The sequence below is a fragment of the Oncorhynchus masou genome, chromosome 27, assembly GCF_036934945.1.
Source record: "Oncorhynchus masou masou isolate Uvic2021 chromosome 27, UVic_Omas_1.1, whole genome shotgun sequence".
NCBI lineage: Eukaryota > Metazoa > Chordata > Actinopteri > Salmoniformes > Salmonidae > Oncorhynchus > Oncorhynchus masou.
The window spans coordinates 26364303-26370302 of NC_088238.1; the positions used below are offsets into that span (position 1 = coordinate 26364303).

The 6000-nt window shown below is 45.6% G+C and overlaps 1 long non-coding RNA gene across 6 annotated transcripts in view; it reads left to right on the forward strand.

Annotated features, from left to right (window-relative positions):
- The window catches only part of LOC135515897 (uncharacterized), a 38962-nt gene extending 33187 nt beyond the window's left edge, over positions 1-5775 (forward strand). For 3 of the 6 annotated variants that reach the window (XR_010451866.1, XR_010451869.1, XR_010451864.1), the window contains 2 exons: positions 2904-2988; positions 4461-5775. This is a non-coding gene — a long non-coding RNA (uncharacterized LOC135515897). Of the gene's footprint in view, positions 1-2903; positions 2989-4455 lie in introns of all 6 variants that reach the window. The other 3 variants (XR_010451865.1, XR_010451868.1, XR_010451867.1) reach the window with 3 other exon arrangements.
- Positions 5776-6000: the final 225 nt, after the last annotated feature.

Genomic DNA, 6000 nt, shown 5'->3' on the forward strand with positions numbered 1-6000 from the left:
TTCTGGGTCCAATTCTGGTAAACCCTGACAGTATCTGATCTGTAGTAGAGATGGGCAAGGCTGTAGTATAAAGCTGTAGTATTGTGTTACTGTATCTGGGCTATAGTATAAAGCTGTAGTATTGTGGTACTGTATCTGGTCTGTAGTAGAGATGGGCAGGGCTGTAGTATGAAGCTGTAGTATTGTATTACTGTAATAGAGATGGGCAAGGCTGTAGTATAAAGCTGTAGTATTGTAGTACTGTATCTGGTCTGTAGTAGAGCTGGGCAAGGCTGTAGTATAAAGCTGTAGTATTGTGGTACTCTATCTGGGCTGTAGTATAAAGCTGTAGTATTGTGGTACTGTATCTGGTCTGTAGTAGAGATGGGCATGGGCAGGGCTGTAGTATTGTAGTACTGTATCTGGTCTGTAGTAGAGATGGGCAGGGCTGTAGTATAAAGCTGTAGTATTGTAGTACTGTAATAGAGATGGGCAAGGCTGTAGTATAAAGCTGTAGTATTGTAGTACTGTATCTGGTCTGTAGTAGAGATGGGCAAGGCTGTAGTATAAAGCTGTAGTATTGTGGTACTGTATCTGGTCTGTAGTAGAGATGGGCAAGGCTGTAGTATAAAGCTGTAGTATTGTATTGCTGTAATAGAGATGGGCAAGGCTGTAGTATAAAGCTGTAGTATTGTAGTACTGTATCTGGTCTGTAGTAGAGATGGGCAAGGCTGTAGTATAAAGCTGTAGTATTGTGGTACTGTATCTGGTCTGTAGTAGAGCCAGGCAGGGCTGTAATATAAAGCTGTAGTATTGTGGTACTGTAGCATCTGTCTTTGTGTCTTTGTGTCTGAGGTAAACCCCTGCTACTGCAGAGCCTTTGTTTCTCAGTGATCGGCTCTAATGCTGCAGCACTAATTGTTTAACACAGAAACACGTCTTTTCTCCCTTGAATGTTTTTGTTTTTATTGTCGCCGATGCATTTATTACAAAACCTTTGTGGATTTGTACACTCCTCCTTCACCCCGCTTTCCCTCGCTCTCTCTCTCTCTCTTTCTTTTCCTCATACTCCCTCCCTCCCTCTCCAAACTGCTCACTACCAAAAAATGGAAGTGTGATCATCAGCAGAAAAAGGGATGTCTGGCAAGTTGCATCATTTAGAGAAACAAACCGTGTGAAACCGCGTTAGCCAGAGCATTAGCATACACAGTATACAGACAAACACACAAAAAAGAGGTGAACGTTACTCTCTTCTACCCGTGACGGAGGCTTCTAGAAGAAATAGCTCTGTGGGTAAACATGTGATCCCTACAGATCCAAACAAAAGGGATGAGCAATGGAGCCGTGTGAATTTGATCGTGTGTCTGTTGTTATGAGTGTGAGTGATGTGTGTGTATGTGTGAACAGTGTGTGTGCTGCAGAGTTCCAAGTGAACCATAGGATCAGGAAAAGAGGACGCCAGGCACCAATGTTATCATTTGCATCATTATAGCAAGCTGGTGTGAATAGTTCAGTGTTGATAAGCTATTTCAGAGGCTTTAATGTCTATGGACGTTGCTAAGCTTCACGAAATGTGTTTGTCTGTGCTTGCGTGTATTGTTCTGAGTTTTTCATCATACTTAACAAAAAAGTTAGCGATATGCTGAACTTAATTGAGTCAAATTGAGTACATTACCTTGGCATATACTTTAGGTGTGTGTGTGAGGTAGGTCTTTACAGTATGAGAGAGAGACGGAGAGAGTGAGAGGGAAAGAGAGTGAGAGAGAGGGAGTAGAGAGAGTGAAAGAGAGAAAGAGAGAGAGAGAGAGAAAGAAAGAGTGGACTGAGATTGGCCTCATGGAGGATTCTCCACTGCTCCATCTCTGCCCCCCCACCCCTCCTTTATCTCCCCCCGCACCTCACCTCCCCAGGAGGGTACAGCGGCCCTGTACGTCCCAGATAAGACCTACTCAGAAGGGGGAGGTATGGGGGTGAGGGGTCACCACAATGGCTCGCTCACCGATAGCGCTATCAGCTTATGCTAATCACCCTGCTAAGTGTTTCAGGACGAGGGAAGCAGACGGGGCGTCATCCTAAAACACACGCCTCCTACTTAACCTGCACCGTATCGCGATGAGCCCCACTCATTCAAACAAGCCAACTCTTTATTTAAAAGAGACGACGCGAACGAGGGAACCAGACACAGAGAGATAGAGAAAGTGAGGCCCCCAAATTGATTAATCGTGTCACAAATTGATGTTAAGCGCAAGTCGCAGATCTAGCCTCCTTTTGACCAAAATTACTTTTTTAAACAGTATTGTTCTGTCATAATGGGGAGGATAGGAGGGGTTTCAGAGGAGATTTGGATGTCTGGCGTGAATACTGAAGGAGTGTAATGGAATGTTAGGATCCATTGTTACCTTGGCTTCCTGCACACGACAGGTCGACGATAAAGAAGCCAAGCTCCCCAGACTGGATTCTAAAGATGAAAACTACCAGGACTTGACTTCTAAATGCACTAGAGGGAGAGGGAGATTGAGATAAAAAGTCAAAGAATGCTAAGTGACAAATGTAGCTTATACTCTATCAGGAAATATTGCAAGTGTATATCTCACCCCCTCTCATCCTCTCGCTCCCTCACCCTCTCTTCATCTGCATTTCTCTCCGTTACTGCTGTCTCCTTCTTCCTCCTCTTGATCACTCCTCCTTATCCCTACTCCTCTTTCTCCACCCCTTTCTTCCCTTTCAGTTCTCCCCCCTTCTATCTCTCACTCTTCCTCACACCTTTTTCAAATTCATCCCTCTGTCCCCTCATCCTCCTCTTTCTCCTCTGTGTACGACTGACCCTGGTCCTTCAGATGAGGTCACTATCTCTCCCTCTCTCATACCTACTATCACCGACTCTCATACTCTCCTCCCTCCACCCTCTCTCCTCTCTTATTTAGATGGAGGGGGCTTTGGTGAACCCTGGGGAGCAGAGGTGAAGTCCTCAGATATTAGTCCCCATTGTGGCCCGACTGGAAATGCATTGTGGGTGGATTTGTCCAGTTTTATGTAAAAGCAATACTCTTTTCACCTGAACTAATACAAGCTGTGGCTTAAGCCCCTTACTGCCATGTGCTGCATTTCTACCCTAATCTCTCTGGCTTCAGCTCCGTCCCCACATACCTCAGGGCACTCGCTGATAAAGCCTTAACTCTATACTACTCTACAGTTCCCTTTCCCTCTCTCTCTCTCTCTCTCTCTCTCTCTCTCTCTCTCTCTCTCTCTCTCTCTCTCTCTCTCTCTCTCTCTCTCTCTCTCTCTCTCTCTCTCTCTCTCTCTCTCTCTCTCTCTTCAGGACAACGGTGAAGCAGCCCAGCAAAAAATTCAAGTGATCAAGAGATTTAGGTAGAAGAAAGGAAAATCACTTCCTGAATCCCATCTCGAAGAGAAGATGAGAAAGAGTGAGGGAATAAGAAAAAAATGTAGAGAGATGGGGGGGGGGGTGAGGGGAATTCTCAACTTAAGAGTGTAAAGCAATCCCAACATGACGTCACACACCGCACGTACATTATACCTGCATTCTGTTGTCTGACTGAGCGAGGAGATCGAGCGTCAGGACAGATAAAAAAAGTAAAGATACGTTCAGAGTTAAAAAACACACACAAAGGAATCTGCTGTAGACAGTAAGCTGGTATGTGAGTGGTGAAGTCGAGCAAAGTGAAGAGGGAGAAAAGTGAAAGTGTCCTCTACGCCCCTTTCCTCTCTCTTTCTTATTCTCCCTCTCTTCTTCTCTGATCCTCTACTTTTTACCTCTTCTTTATCTTGAAGACACGTCTCCTCTGTCTTGTTCCACGTTCCTTTGAGTCCTTGCCCTGGAACTACTTATCAGGTAGGGTGGGGGTCAGCGGGGCAGTATTTAAGGGTACACACAGACTTCCTTTCCTCCCTGAGAGTCCAATATCCTCCTCCTTCACCCTGTCCTTGTCTCTTCCCCCCTCTCCTCTCTTCACCCCGCCTGCTCTCCTCTCCTCTCTTTATCTCTCCTCTTGTCCTCGTGCTTGTCCTCCTCTCTCCTGTTCTCTCTGTTCCTAAGCCTCACATTCAGAGTGTGAGTCTATCCTACTTCTAACTACTTTCTTGTGCCTGACTTTCCATGAAGGACATCCCCTTGCTGCATCCCTTGCATCCTTTAATCTATTCCTCTCCGTTGCCCTCCCCGTTCTACCTACCCTCCTCCATCCTTTCTTTTGACATCACCCAACCCAACTTTCATTTTCCCCTTCTGCTACTTCATCCACCTCCAGAGGACTCCCCCTCTCTGTGGTAGGCCCTGGGGTGGTGTATGGGAGAGTCAGGTGAGACCTACCGATCTTGGGGGACTTGGTGTTAGGCCTAACAAGAGGGCCTTACATTTATACATGACATAAACACATGCGGTACACAGGCACACACATGCACAGAGACACACAGAAAATGAAGTATTGATACAGGCACACTGTTTTGTTTTGTCAGCTCAGCAGGAGCAGGAGCAGGAGCAGGAGCAGGAGCAGCCTAGGAGGGGAGGAGGAGACGGATCGGAAAACTTCTATCAGGAGATAAAAGAAGGAGAACAACACCTTGGACAAGATAGGCCCATACATTTCAGCCAGGGGACTAATCTACAACAGTTATCAAAGTATCCTTCCTAATATCTCCCCCAGCTTCTCCATTACCCCCTCACCACGCCCCTTCCTTACCCCCTCTCCTCCATCCCATTGTTAGGGCCGCCCCCCCACCCAGCAATGTGCAGCAGTGTGATACTGAGAGAGGGCATTTGAGCCCCACATAAAGACCTGCCCATAATCTCCTCCCATTGACAGGTCCACATACCCCACCCACTGTGGCAAACACACACACACACACACACACACACACACACACACACACACACACACACACACACACACACACACATACTCCTAGTGAGATGGATGCTTTAAAGCAGGGGCCGCACCCGGAGTGACACGCTCTATTATAAATAGCCTAATCTATATGGTAATACTGTTGTATTCTACAAGCACAGAATAGGGATAAGATAACATTGTGACTTCAGGGTTCGGACTGCCTTCTATGGTAATTGTTATCAAAGGTTATTCTGGATGACATCGGGGCTGTGTTGTGATTGGCTCTGGCCTGTTATTTATGATATGAATTATGATAACCATGGTGTCTCTTGTCCTCCGCCGCTCTGCCTCTCCGGCCGCCAGATACAATAAATTGCTATCGTTAATCACCTGTTCTTTGTTCCTCCATGATTACCCCTCCGCCGCAATAAGAGTTTTATTTAAGGAAGAATATGGATTTGTCATCCACAATATTTTATGTCCTGACATTTCATTTGTTAAAGGGGACGCAGCCTGTATTTGCATTTTATGACTCCCTCTCTTCTCTCTCTCTCTTTACTCACTCGCTCTTCTCCACTCTCCCTCTCCCTCCTTTCATCTCCCCCTCTCTCTTTTATCCATACAGTGTAGGTGACACTTGTGTATTATGGAAGGGAAGCAGGGACATATAGGAGAGGAACAGACTGAATGGAAGATGTCTGGGAACCTGAGTGGCGCAGTAGTCTAAGGCACTGCATCTCAGTTCTAGTGGCGTCTCTACAGACCCTGGTTCGATTCCAGACTGTATCACAACCGGCCGTGATTGGGAGTCCCATAGGGATGTGCACAATTGGTCCAGTGTCGGCCGTGTTAGGGTTTGGCCGGTGTAGGCCGTCATTGTAAATAAGAAATTGTTCTTAACTGACTTTTCTAGTTAAATAAAGTTTTAATAAAATACTTTTTTTTTAAAGTGTTATCTACACAGTGTGATTACTATTCTCAAACAACAACATCCTCTAATCAAAGAACAGTTCAAAAGGTCAGACATAAATGTTAATGTAATGAGATATAACCTGATGAAAATAGAAAATGATTAAGTAGTAAATTGGTTTTTAAAGTGTACATGCGAGAACTTCTGCTGAAGCACGGACGTACGCACGCACAACTAATGCACACACACACACACACACACACA